Source organism: Leptodactylus fuscus, chromosome 2, assembly GCF_031893055.1.
Source record: "Leptodactylus fuscus isolate aLepFus1 chromosome 2, aLepFus1.hap2, whole genome shotgun sequence".
NCBI lineage: Eukaryota > Metazoa > Chordata > Amphibia > Anura > Leptodactylidae > Leptodactylus > Leptodactylus fuscus.
In genome coordinates, this window is record NC_134266.1 from 72656293 (window position 1) to 72671246 (window position 14954).

The 14954-nt window shown below is 44.3% G+C and overlaps 1 protein-coding gene across 3 annotated transcripts in view; it reads left to right on the forward strand.

Moving 5' to 3' along the window:
* The first annotated feature begins 288 nt into the window (after nucleotides 1-288).
* USP9X (ubiquitin specific peptidase 9 X-linked) overlaps nucleotides 289-14954 on the forward strand; it is an 80451-nt gene continuing 65785 nt past the window's right edge. For 2 of the 3 annotated variants that reach the window (XM_075263981.1, XM_075263983.1), the window contains exon 1: nucleotides 289-712. The gene's annotated coding sequence lies outside the window, so the exon portion shown is untranslated. Of the gene's footprint in view, nucleotides 713-761; nucleotides 1540-14954 lie in introns of those variants that run through there. The other variant, XM_075263982.1, reaches the window with a different exon arrangement.

A 14954-nucleotide genomic window follows, 5' to 3' on the forward strand; every position in this document is an offset into this window, starting at 1 on the left:
AGTCAAAAAGACCCCCACTCCAAATAATAGAAACCCCTCTCTCCATCCTGCAGGCCCGGGCTACATGACCAGAGACTTCCAGGGTTTAGGGTGTTCTGCATGAAAACTTCTCACACAGTACACCAGCGGTACCGCACATAATACCGGGAGTATCTCTCCCTCTCCTCGCTGCTATCTTGCGTATTCCGCCCGTTATTTCTAACGTTAAGCTAATGCCGTAAATGAAGCTGCCGGCTCGCAATGTGACAGTGTGTATGTCCGGGCATGAGGAGGAAGAGGAGGTGGTTGATGTCGATGATGGTGGGAGAGGAGGAGGTGCTCAGCTGAAGCTGCTGCTTGTGCTCATGACGCAGGAAAAACGCACCGGCGGCCAAAAAGAGAGACACTGCGAGACTGGAGAAGCCAGGAATAAATAAATATATAAGCGGAAGGGGAAAGGACGGAGGCGCAGCGCACCGCCGGGATCAGCCGCTGACAGGCCGTGCACACCGGCAGGGAAACCGGCGCGAGAGGCAACGCCAAGAAGTTTATTAACGCATTGGAAGTTGTGGGGGAGGATATAAAGGAAGCCGCACCGCTATACGTTATTGTGTATGAACATAGCGCTAAGAGGCGGCCGCGCTCACTCAATGGCTCTCCGGGCGCCTCTCTTATGAGCAGCAGATCGGCTCCTGAGGCTCTCCAGCAGGGAACCAGGGCTCACTAGTTGGCGGTGAGTACATGGCTGGCTGCGGGGGTCCTGTCGCATTGGTTTGGGGGCTGCATGATACCTGAGCGGGGAAGCCCCAGGTACCCGAGAGCCCCTGGCAATGGCTACTAATGGCCGGGCCTGCCTCATACGTGTAAACATACATGACATGTAATAACGTTATGTGTGCACTGTGCCTCCACCCTGCTGTCTTCCTCCTCTCCGCCTCCCTTTTTTTTTTTTTTCTACATGATGAAGTGTAAAGGAAAATGGCTGACGTCTCTGCTCTCCCCCATCCTGTCTGGGGCTGACTGAGGATGATCTAGCACTCCACCTCCTCCTCTTCCTCTCTCCTCCTCCAGAAGCCATTGCTGCCCTGTAGCTCCCCCTCCCCTTCACCTCTCTCCTCAGTCCCCGTATAGTTTTATTTATTTCCACTTAACCCCTAGCTGCCCGCGCCCTCTTCAGAGAGGGAGGGTGGGGGTCGCCCCGTTAGCCGCTGCCTGGTCCAGTGTGTGCGCAGCAGCCTGTGTGTGCCCGGCAGGCCGGCATTTCCTCTATCTGTCTCCCTCCCTCTGCCCTCTCGCTTTCTCCTCCCCCTTCCCTCTTCTCTTCTGCTTTCTGCCAAACGCCATTACTGAGGTGGAGTGATTTGGAGGGGGTGGGTGGGGGAAAATCAGCGAGAGACATGTAGGCCCTGCCTGCAATTACAGGCCTCTGACTAATTTATTTAAATGGCTGCCGCTTCTCCCCCGGCTGAAGCCCTCTAACAGGAGCGGGCTGCCCCCCTCGGCCCTGGCCTGCACCTGAGCAGCCCTCCGTGTAAAATAAAGACGGAAACTGCCGGACATGTAAGTAGACACGAAGCCGGGCCTAGTGCAGCGCAGTCTGGTGGGAATCCAGTCCTGGATTTGGTGACTGTCAGTCTGACGTTGTTTGCCGGTGTCATTGTAACCTCTGTGCAGGCCCTGACTAGCACAGCAGCTCCACCATCTGTGTCCTCAGATAGGAGTATATATATGTATATACATGCACACACTCTGGGCAGGGTATTGAGGGTCAGGTATTGTCTGGCTGTCTCACATACATGGATGAGAGCTGTGTGCAGTCAGGCCTGCTATGGCAGACATTTACTGTCAGACATCTGTGACCCTACACGTCAGGCACAAGTATCAGTATAAAATGTCTTCTCCTATGACTCATGTATATGGAGCTTTTTCACCCTCTGGTCCACCATATGTGTTCTGAATATCTGCTCTAGCCAGCAGGGCTGTGGAGTTGGTAGGCCAAACCTCTGACTCCCACCCCTCTGTTTTTCACAGCCTGACTCCTTCCTAGACGACTGGTCAGAAAGACGCAATAAAGTCCCTCTAATAAGTCAGACCTAGAGATTTCCTTCCTATGATAGTAAATACATGCATGTAATTGTTTCCACAATATTGATCTTTGTGTAATAGAATTGAAAGTCTTATTTTGATGTCTTGAGAAGGTAACATTTTTTCCTACTCCACCCAATACTGGTCCTAATTCCAGAGTCCTGATAACCGCTGTTACCTATGTTACAGTATACTACACATATTATGTGGTGTAACCAAGGTGCACTGTCTGGTAAATTTCTTCTGTTTGGTTTTTTTTTCCCTTTCACTTCCATTTCCTTTCTCAGACCTAATTTTTCCAGATTCTTGTTCTCTCTGAATTTGCACAATTCTGAATGCAGGTACTAAAGCATTGGGTTGCAGTATATGAGACCTCTTAGGATGACCATATATAAGCATAAGGTAGCTGTCAGCTGCAAAGCTTCTTTGGTGGACACTGTTGTGGAGTTGATGGGCCAAACCACTTTTTTCCATAGTCTGACTTTTCATAAATGTCCGGCAGCTGTAAAGATCCTCTAATTCATTAAAGGGCTACTGGTTATATTTCTGTGAGGATGTATATGCAATAAGCTATTTAGAAAAATGTAATTAAAAATGTCTAATTCTTATTTTGAAGCCAAAGATGTCAACTTTTTTCTGACTCCACCCAAAATTTGTCTAGATTTACGATGCCGACTCCACCCAAAATTTGTCTAGATTTACGATGCCGACTCCACAGCCTCTTGGGTCTACAGATACTTCACCCAGTCCCCTGTTCCCAACATACACATGCATGCTTGGCCGAGCAGCTGTGTGCCCTGAATGGGGAGGGGGAGGAAGTTCCTGCCATACACTTATAGTATAAGTTTACCTTCCTAAAAGCAAAAGTATTGAACAGTTGAAGTCTAATAACAGCCAGATCCTTATCCTTCCCAACTTGTGCTGTAGGGGAAGGAAGGGGAGGGCACCATATACCAAAATCGGGGTTCAGTCAACAATCTAGTATATGGCTAGCTTTCTAGGTCTGTTTGCATCGGCAGCAATAACCATGATGTTATGTTATACAGTGCCAGTGCCAGACAGCCCTATTGATTTATAACGTCAATTAGATTTTGCCAGGAAAGCGAACTCTGTATGCAGTGAATGTTCTGTCAGGGAAGAATCTGCAATAGTGCTGTGCCAATGTGAACGTAGCCTTGCGCCCAAAGGCAAAAGATATTGATTTTGATTCTAGGCTTGGTAAAGGATGTGCATGGACAGACTGCTAGGCTGGAGACATGCAGCATTTGTTTTGTTGGATGTTTTTTTTTTTTTAGCCAAAGCAAGTGTCTTCCAAAGGAATGGGAAATATCAAGTAAGCACCTATACTTCTCCCTTTTGCCCCTCCTGGCTTTGGCTCAAACAGCAGCAAAATTATGCTGCGTCTGTCCAGGCTTACCTTTTTTTTTCCCCTTAAGTATTGATTTCTCTAGTTTTTCCAAAACTAGAACTGACATCATGCTCTGACAGGTACAAGAACAGTTTTGCACTTCTTGGTGAGCCACAGGTTCCTAATAAAGAGAAATGTCACATTTCCGCAGGTAATTTGACATTTCTATTGTGGTCTTCTAAAGTTTGTTTATAAATGTTCTTGCTCTTCTGTACGGTTCTTTTACGTTGTTAGTTTGTATACAGGAAGATTGTTCACCCTTACCATCTACAGAAGTCTTATTGGGAGCCATCCTGTGTGTATTTGGGTTCTAATGGATGGAGCTGGCAGAAAACCAAGTGCGTGCATTTCTGCAAGCCCCATTTATATGAATGGGATATTTGTGCTACAAACTTGCAGTGTGTGAATTCAACGCTAAGGTTCAACTGTGGCAGGTAAGGTCAGCTAAAGTAACCTAAACTTCTGTATTACGAAAATGCCCATACTTCCATACTGCCCATACTTGGCTGTGGTTATGGGGTCAATACAAACCGTGATTAATTCACACAATAAACAGACTTGTAAATTTATGTCAGAAACCCAAGCTGCCGCTTTAATGCCGTATCTGCCAAGAACTGTATGGCAGATTCTGTAAAAAAATGCCAGACAAAATAGGGGAGTGCTGTTTGGTTTGGGAAAATCCTGGAGCGGTGGACCCTTTTATAGTTACTGGGACCTTTGGGTGCTCTTGGTGTCCCTTAGCATTGTTGTTAGCAGACATTGTGCCCAAGTATGACTACACCTGCTTATTTTTGTGGTATCTTAGCAGTCATCTGCTTACTTTGATTGTATTTTCTGACCTTTGAATACTTGTCTTTATTTCAGGAAGCCGGTAATTTTGTTGAAATGAGTTATATTAGGGATGAGAATTCAAAATATTAGATATTTATGTTTGGAAGTTTTCAAAAACTTCTCTTTTTTTGGGCACTTGAAACATCTATGGAGGAGTTTCAAAATTAACTTATTTCTAATTCTTCTTCTTCTGCATCTGAGGCTCTGTTCTAGATCGTTACAAACACTAGGTAAAATGCAGAAGGTTGCTGCACCATTTTGTCTAGTAAACTGTCCAACACCTTGATGAAAACCCAACGGATCACCTTGGTGAATGGGATCCATTGGGTGCTGTCATGTGATCGATCCAACACTGGTCTTATTTATGGGGCACATATGAATGTAGCCTAACTGTACTATTAACTTTTGCTTGTTCTTACTGTTGATTTAGTGGCATTATCAGAATCCTATTCACTTACATGCCTTTAGCCTTAGAGTGGCTGTCGATTTAAAAAAATAAAAATTGGGGAGGGGGAGGTTTGGGGCAACAAAACACTCTACTGTCCTGGTGGTCTGGTCCTGCTGCTCCAATGTTTTCTTCTGGCTGAAGTCCCCACCGTACATGACCGCTGAGGCCAGTCAGCGGCCTCGGCGAAAGACTCGAGATGTCACTACCTGTGAAGTCCCGTGTCATTTCCTTAGACCGCTGACTGTCTTTAGCAGTCACATTACTGCTGAGACCAACCAGCGATATAAGGAAAGTGATGCAGGACATCACAGCCAGCGAGGACTTCCACTGTAAGGAAAATCTTTTTGACAACAGGTGTTTTTAAGATCCTAGAAATAAACATTTCAGTATATCGAGGTTCAATATATACTGTGTGGGGCTTATTATATGGAATGGCAGAGCATGGCTGTTCTATGTCCGCTAATGTTCCACTTTATTCTTTTTCTGCTGCTCTCACAACTTTTTAAAAAGATGGCAGGGCAGCGACCTGGTTTGTAATAGAAAATAAAACCTTATGCTAATGCTCACCAGCCAAATGGAGGCCAAGACTAAACTATTGTGGAAGTCTGTGTTAATATATGCATATGAATGTTTTCCTGACTTAAGGCTGATTGCAGACAACCACGCTGGACCCGGCCTGCTGGGATTTAAAAGCATGGGCTGCACATGGACGGCACTGAGATGTCTTCGTGTGCCACCCGTGCACGGGCCGTGCTTCCTCGTCTCCTTTCATTAGATGAATAGGAGCCACAGAAGCACTGCAAAATAGGGCAATGATAGGACATGTCCCATCTGATGCAGCCCGTACGCAGGACCGTGAAAATCACGGTCATGTGTACGGGACCATAGAATAGAATGGGTCAGTGTTCTCTCCATGAAATATACGGCAACACACTGACCTACACCATGGTCGTCTGCAACTGCCCTTGGTGCTAGGCTCAGTGAACATTGTGTTTCAACCTAATCTTAGCATTGCCTAAGATATGTCATTATGGATATCTCGCCCCTTGTACCCTCCGTTCTTGTCATCCGTGAAAGTTCCATTATTTAGACCAGGGCTCTAGAATTTGGGCTAGAATTTGGTGCAGTTGGAATAGGGCAAAGTTATACAGTCTGTCACCGGCTTGTATTGTTGCATATTTACCCTTGCATTCATAGGTGTTCAAGTTCTAATTTGGGGGGAAATTAGAACTTTGCAGCTTCTGTCTGGCTGGAATCATGACAACTTATGCCATGTTCTCTAGATATGGGCCAAGTTGCACAATTTCTTAAATCTGTAAATTGGTTCATGAAGACAACCCCGTCCATGTGTTCTGTTAGAGCATATGGCCATCATAGAAAGGGTCCTTAGTTAGAACAGAGACACTGTTATTAACACTCCTATTATGGCCGAACTGTCCTTGTAGTGGCCGCCATGCAATACGACATTACTGACTTGCTTCATTACTTCTACTGGCAGTGGCAGCTGTTTGCTGGAAATGCATTTTGAAAGGTTTCTCTGGGAAAACCCTTCAGTGAAGACTTGTCTACAGGTTATGAGTTGTCAAGATGATATAGGTAGTAAATACCACTGATGGCTACAATGCTGAATCCCAACACATTTGCGCTTTGACCTTACTTGACTTGAGTGATATTGTGTGTCCGCCTTATTCAGTCGTTCCCTTATGTGTTCTAATTATTGGAATTGCTCCCCTTACAGTTAAAATTGACTAATATTCTTGCAGGCTGGATTTTGCTGTTTTGAAAATCTTTAAACCTAATTTTAAATTCCATTAACGGCACCCTACGTTCTAGCTACTATACAGCAGATGGAAAATGAAACTCCCAGGGCCTATGGTATGGCAGTCATCTATCTGAAAAGGGCATAAGGAAAATACCTCTTCACTGGGTGAAAGAAGGCAGTGTTTTGGTACAGGGCTTCATAAAATGCACCTTCATGTAGATGCGGCTGAACATGTCCATGGCGTTACCCATTCAAGTCTGATGGACACTTTGAAATGGCTGAGTGGAGCTCAACATTCAGGAGACGTTGTGTAACAACCAGCTTGAACACACACACACAAATATGTGATCTACCCTGTTTCCCTGAAAATAAGTCATCCCCTGAAATTAAGACACAGCAGAGGTTTTGTTGAATTGCCTAATATAAAGCACCCCCTGAAAGTAAGACATGCCCCAATAATAATAATCTTTCTGCGCAAAGATTGTATGAAGAAAAACATTGCAGCCGGCTGAACACTGTGTGCAATGTTCTGTGTGCCGCTGCGATACGTTGTATCCACTGTTCCTGCTGCGGTAGGATGAGCTGGGAGACACCGCTGTGCATACACTAAGCATCGTATGCGGCGAGGGGTCCACTCTCCCTGCTCAACCCACAGCAGCACGAACAATGGATGCAACGTACGGTATCACGGCAGCAGCTGGCTTTCCTGTGCACACTGAGCACCGCACACAGCGTTCAGCCGGCTGCAATGTTTTTCTTCATATAGTCTTTGCGCAGCAAGCACATCTCAGCGTAGCGCAGTGGTGGCAGCAGCACACAACAATAAAATTATCAAAAGACATCCCCTGAAAATAAGACCTAGCATATCTTTAGGACCAAAATTTAATAAAGACTGTCTTATTTTCGGGGAAACACGGTATAGGTATTGTTGCTTGTAGCCCTAACAATGCACTGTAACTTGTGGGGGAGTTTGGCAGCAAGTGTTAAATTTTCTTGCAATGTCAATTCTTAGAATTGAAGCACTGAAGCGACTCTAGTCATATAGAATACAGTATTTGTATAGCAAACGATGGGTTCTGCTTTGGCATCAGGTCTAATGATGATTGTGCCTATCAGAAGTTTATGGCAAATCCTGTGGTTATGCCAGAAGTGTCTGTCATGGTACAAGTCTTCAGGTACGGATCAGTTGGGTCAAGTCTACATTGAGCGGAAACCGCTGGTTGTAAATGGATGCACAGGTTTGTTTTGTTTTTTTTTTGATAAAAACTGCTGTTTACCTGTGATATTGGTCATGTGGCCATTAAGGAGTAGACCCTAGCGGTAAATGTTGTATCCGGAAACAGTAACTCGTATTTGGCAGGCCTAAGAATGCCACAGTGATATGGGAATTTTAGTTTGGAAGAGAGGCCCACACATTTCTGGGCTGCAATGTACTGTCAGCATATAGTCCAAAATTTTCCTAGAGTATATGTTGACATATACCAGGAATCCTGCAGGGTATTGAAATGTCTAGTCTTCTGCATTTTACAATAGTTGTGTTGAAAGAGATAGGCAGATGCAGAATATACCCTTCCTGCACCACAAGTTCCTATAGTTTTTTTTTTTTGTTTTTTTTTTGCGGCAGCTTTTCCAATTTACTTCCTGTATCAATTCCTCATAGTTTTCTAGATCTCTGCTTACTTCCAGTGACTGAAAATGTGTCCACAGTCATTTGGTGGACAGGTGCATTACTTTTGTCACCACACAGTAATCGAAAAACTGCTTGGAAACAAAACCTGTACATGTGTGCCCTGTGCTAAAGGCTTCTAAACTGCTTGTGTAACAGCTAGGGGGCATAAAAAAAAAACCAAATCATACTCTCCTGTCCCCGATACTCCAGTGTCCTTCTGCTCAACGGGTCTCTTCTGGAGTTCCACTGAAGCAGCTGATTGGCCTCAGCGGTCACGTGACTACCTGTGACATCACGGGTCTCCTCCTAAGGCCGCTGATTGGCCTCAGAGGCAACATGAGCGCGGAGGCCAATCGGCAGCTTCAGCGGAACTCCAGATGAGACCCGTTGAGCAGGAGGAAACCGGAGCATTGGGGATAGGCGAGTTTGACATTTTTTTTTTTTTTTTTTTTTTTTTTTTTTTCTTCACAGCTCCTGGCTGATTTAAAGTTAACCACTTCCGGACCACTTCATAGACTATATACATCCGGGAAGTGGTTGTCTAGTTCTGCCAGGACGTACCTGTACGTCCACCAGAACACAGCAGCTCCATTTTTGCCTGGACAACCCCATTAAAGGCACTTTTAGTAGAGATGAGCATAGAAATGAATGGACATAGCCGGCACGCGGGGGGTTAAGCGGCCGGCCGCGGTCAAAGCGGAAGTACCAGGTGCTTCCATTCATTTCTATGCCTAGAATAGCCTTTCTAAAGGTTTTGTAAAGATATGCTTATTTAAAAAAGATCTAGGCAATGATAGACTTCCTTTAAAGAGGACCTTTCATCAGATCGGGCACAGGCAGTTTTATATACTGCTGGAAAGCTGACAGTGCGCTGAATTCAGCACACTGTCGGCTTTCCCGATCTGTGCCCCGGGTAAAGCTCTATCAGTCCCGGTACCATAGCGCTTTACAGTCAGAAGGGCGTTTCTGAATCTTAGCCAGGGACGCCCTTCTGCCCAGCAGCACCTATCACGCTTTACTGTGGAGCAGGGAGGAACTCCCCCGTCCCTCTCCTGATAACACTCGTCTATGGACGAGCACTGTAAGCAGATGGAGGGGGCGTTCCTCCCCGCTCCACAGTACAGCGCGATAGGCGCTGCTGGGCAGAAGGGCGTCCCTGGCTAAGTGTCAGAAACGCCCTTCTGACTGTAAAGCACTACGGTACCGGGACCGATAGCGCTTTACACCGGGCACAGATCGGGAAAGCCGACAGTGCGCTGAATTCAGCGCACTGTCAGCTTTCCTGCAGTATATAGAACTGCCTGTGCCCAATCTGATGAAAGGTCCTCTATAAATAGTGCAGGTGCAGTGGAAAAAACAAAAGTACTCTCCTTTCCCCCAATGCTACGGTGCCTCCCAGAACGGTCTGGTCTTTTCAGTCCAACGTTGACGTAAGGCGAATCAGCAGCCTCAGCAAAGCGCATGAGATGTCACTCCCTGTGACATCACAGGTCTCTGCCCGAGGCCGCTGACTGTAAGGGCACTAGTATCACGTAGAGGGACAAGGGTGATGCAGTTACCATGAATTGTGGTCGGTACAAGGACATCCCTTTTGTCATTATGCTTGAGGAACAGCATATTCTCATTGCAGACCACCCTATTCTCACCCCGTTTTGAATCAATGGGAGGCGTTTTTTTTTTTTTTTTTGAGTCTGATTCTGAGGTGGATTCCACGTTAAAAATAAAAGTCCAAAAAACCCTTTGTGAACTTACCACTTAGGGGGAACTTTGTTTTTCTTCCTCCTGATCACCACAAACTTGATACAGGCCCCCAGTGATGCAATCCCTTTACCCTGAAAATGTTAATCCTTGGTTATTGACTTAGTCTAGGCCAGGGGTGCCCAATACGTCGATCGCAATCTACTGGTAGATCGCAAAGGACGTATGGGTCGATCGCGGGATGCAGGGATCCCCACTGTCTGCTTGTTCACAGTGCAGGCTGAGAGTCCTCTCTGGACACTGGCAGGCGGGGCTGCCGCAGCCCCAGCCTGCCAGTGTCCAGAGATAACTCTCAGCCTGCACTGTGAACAAGCAGACAGCGGGGATGCCTGGGCAGCCACAGAACGCCGCGGTCTCCTGCTGTCACGATCCGCCTGGCTCCGCCCTAGTAGATCTTTTGCCTTGGTTAGCTAATAAAGTAGCTCACACGCTGAAAAAGTGTGAGCACCCCTGGTCTAGGCTATGTCTTTATGGGGTTAAAGCTCTTAGGACCTGTTCACATGGGGCGGGGATGGCAGATTTTTGTCCTGATTCTGATGCGGGAAGCGGTAGGGTATTATTTTAAAATTGGGGGGGTTTAAAATAACATTAGCGGTGCCTGTATAGCCTTTTTAAAGCATAATTGTGCTGATAGAGCCTCTTTGAGCATTTTCTTGATCCGTCAGCAAATAGGGTTTGCTGGTTGATACAATCATTTCTGCATACACAACGCAATGCATCCTATTATGTTAACATAGGGCTGTGGTGGCGAACCTATGACACGCTTGCCAGAGATGGCACTCAGAGCTCTCTCTGTGGGCACCCATCTGTGGAACAGATTATACTGTGTGGGGGTCACTGTGGAGCAGATTGTACTTTGTGGGATCCACTGTGGGGCAGATTGTATTGTGTGGGGGCCTCTGAGGGGCAGATTGTATTGTGTGGGGGCCCTTCACTATTTTTGTCATGCAGTATGATATGATATTACTAGCCTCTGCCCATGACTTTGTCTGCGGGTTGTTGGAGTGGATGATCCGCCTATATTCAGCAAATTGCTGCCGTCGATGGTTTGCCTGCTCCAGCGTTTTGGTAGCTGTTGGGGTCCATTCACACGGAGTAAACGCGCGTTCATTTTGGCAGAATACACGTGTAAAGAATACACGTGTAAAAATAAGACTCCCATTGACTTCAATGAGATTTTTTACACGTAAAAAAACAAAACAACAAAAAAAAACACAACGCATCAAATGTCTCGTTTTCTGGCGCGTTTTTTACACGTGTAAAAAAAATGTCATTGAAGTCAATGGGAGTCTTATTTTTATACGTGTATTCTGCCAAAATGAGCGTGGGTTTACTCCATGTGAGTGGACCCTTAAGCTGTCCTGCTGCTGAACTTGTTCCTCACACTGTGCCTGTGATTGTTGCGGCATCTCAGTAGCTTGCTGGGACGCCACATAATGAGCGTGTTGTTAGCGTTGATGATCCACCTGCACTGGCGATTCAGCAGCTCTCAAGTTGGCCTGGCACTGAAGTTGTTCTTTAACCGTGCCTGTAATTGTTTCGCCATTTCAGCAGTTTGTGGCGACGCCATATAAAGAGCGTGTTGTTAGCATAAATGATCTCCGTGAGCTCCGCTTGAGGAGAACGCCATGACTTCTGGCTTCCTTCATAGCGTTGTTTCCGACAAATTAGATTCTCTTTTTCCAGGCATGTTTAAAATTGACAAACTGCCAATTTGGATTAAAGGTGTTTGCCCATGTCAGTGTGTCAGCAGTGCCTGGAACAGATCAGATAATATGCAAATGCCTGTACACTGAGGGTTAGCGTGTGTTTCCACAGAGAAATAACAGCCCTGGATTTCTCAGAAGCTGAGATAAGAGCAGTGTAATATAGTATGTGAACATAAATACATAAGTTGTAAAGCCATGTCACTTACCGGGATAAAAAAAATAGCCTATATTTTAACTGAGGTTGAAAACTATGTGCCAAATTTCACTTCAGCCATTTTTGTGTTTTTGAGGAACAAACATCCAAACTTTCACATATATAATATTAGTAGGTGTACGATTACAGGCCTTAATAACATCCTATTAATATTATAAATGTGAAAGTTTGTGGGTTTGTGTGTTTGGATGTTTGCATGTTCGGATGTTTGTTCCTCAATCACGGAAAAACCGCTCGACCGATTCGGCTGAAATTTTCCACAAACGTAGTTAATACACCCGATTAAACAATAGGCTACTTTTCGTCACAATAGCGCACATACGTTTTTCCCAGGACCCCCACAAAACCCAAACTCACACCACCATCTCTGCAATCTCACACACTTTGGACCATAGCAAGCCACAAAATTCATATTGCCCTTTACAGCCTCGCCCCTAACCCCACACAATCACATATACATATACTTTACCACTTTGCCCCTCACCTTAATGATAATCTAGAGGCTTTCTTTAACGCTCTGGAGCAGCCATGTTTGCCGACCCCCACCACTCTGACAATCCGCGACACCCCCCACCCATGTCAATACCCCTAGGCGGTCTAATAAATGCAAAAAAAAAAAAAAAAAATTAAAAAAAGTAAAAAAAAAATAAAAAGGATTAAAAATTCAAATCACCCCCTTTTCCCTAGAACACATATAAAAGTACTTAAAAACTGTGAAACACATACATATTAGGTATCCCCACGTCCGAAATCGCCCGCTCTACAAAGCTATACAAATATTTTTCCTGTTCGATAAACGCTGTAGCGGGGAAAAATGGTCAAAAGTGCCAAACCGCTGTTTTTTCACTGTTTTGATTCTGATAAAAATTTGAATAAAAAGTGATCAAAGCAATAACATTTCCCGAAAATGGTAGAACTACAAAGTACACCCGACCCTGCAAAAAAAGACGCCCTATACATCCCCGTACATGCACGTATAAAAAAGTTACGGCTGTCGGAATATGGCGAGTTTAAAAAAAAAAAAAATTTAAACACAGTTTTGGATTTTTTTTTAAGGGGTCAAAATGTAAATAAAACCATATAAATTTGGTATCCCCAGAAACGTAAGGAAACACAGAATACAGGGGACATGTCATTTTGGGTGCACAGTGAACTCCGTAAAACCAAAGCCCGTAAGAAAGTCGCAGAAATGCATTTTTTTCTTCAAATCCACCCCATTCAGAATTTTTTCCCTGCTTCCCAGTACATTATATAGAATAAATAATGGTGGCATCATGAAGAAAAATTTGTCCCAGGAAAAATTAAGACCTCATATGGCTCTGGGAGCGGAAAAATAAAAAAGTTATGGGGTTTAGAAGGAGGGGAGTCAAAAACGAAAATCAAAAAATGCCATCGGTGGGAAAGGGTTAACTTCAAATACTTCTGTCCCAAAGTCGCTATGTAAAGTTTCTCACAACACCGTATAGCAGCTCTAATACAAATTAGCTTCAACACAAAAGTCTCACGTATTCTCTGAATTACAGCAAAAACAAGATACAAAGTTACATTTCATATCCCATACCTTATACACAGTACGAAAACCTTACCCGCGCCTGTATATACCCACTTCTACAATCACCGCAGACGAAGTCGCGGGTACCAGCTAGTAACACTATAAAACAGATCCTGTGTGATGTAAATAGTGAACATTAATTGTTCAAAAGTACCAAATGCAAACTTTTATATTTCAGTACAAAGTTGTTTTGTATCATTGAAGTGCTTTAAAGCCCCATTCACATGACCATATTTTGCAGGTCCGTAACTGTCTGCAATTTTGGATCTGCACAGTACTATGGTTAAATTGCTGTATTGGCATTTTGTGATAAATTATTGGGTTTTAGGTTGCAGTTTGGGCACTCAGTTTCTGAAAGTTTCGTCATCACTGACTTAGGGTCTGTTTGCAACATAATTCAAGCTGTGTAGGACATGAATAATTGTTCCTACACCCTGCTATATGTACATCAGCCGATGCCACCACCTTTCAGTCATGCTCTGATCGACATGTTGTATTGTTTATTGGTAATGATTGCAGACTGGAAATTCAATGTTGAATTCTTAAGCTGTAGTAGTAGTGAGGTATTAAAGACCTCTAGCAGGAACACCGATTTCTATCCCTACAAGACCCACCTGACTGTCTCACACTCTGAATTTCTTGTGTGTGTACAACACTCTCTGCAGCTCATTCCTTACTTTAAAAAAAGGAAGGGGGGGGGGGGGGGGGCTACCACTGCGATTTCTAGTTTTCTTCTGCTTTCTTTGTCACTGATTTACTATCAATTCCATGAAGCTTTAGCACAGCCTCTATTGATCAGCTAAAGCCAGTTCTTTCTCTGCCTGCTGAGCATACACTGGTTATCCATCATTCTAGTTTTGTTTTCACCAGTCCCACCCACATTCAGTCTAGCTATGATCAGATTGAATGTGGAGTGCAAGAGACCTGCTTTCCACAACATGGAGCCTCAGCCTGAAGCTTCTGTAATTAAGAACCCTTTCCCAAAAAAATAAAATAAAACTGGGAAAAATGCTGAAGTCAGCATTGCTAACTTTCTCACTGTAGATTGATGACTTTCAAATTGTTTTGAAATTACGTTCTAACCCTTCCCAGGTTGGCACCAGCAGTTCCTTTTCTACGATCATTTCTGTGCTCTTTCCATTTTGACATTGTGTACATGCCTGAATGTACATGCCTGAATTTACCAGACCAGCAAACTGCTAAAACTGGCCATACTTGCTAATGATCAGTTAAAGCCTCTAGGCCATACCTCCTAGTCAACTATCCTTTTTTTTTTCCTTCATAAATTACTGATAGTAAACTTACTGTAGTTTATCAGAAATCTAGATTGAATTTCTGTTAAAGTAAATATGCTACAAACTGTATCTAATTTACAAAATATATTTAAGAATAACGCCATTTCATTTTGAAGCTGGTAACATTTATCTCCATTTTCTTTTTAATCTCCTCCACCCAAGATTAGCTGGTTAGCAGTACCTGCCGCTGCTTACCCTCTTAATTCATATGGGAGCTGGTTTCATACAAGCGATTTTTGTGTCT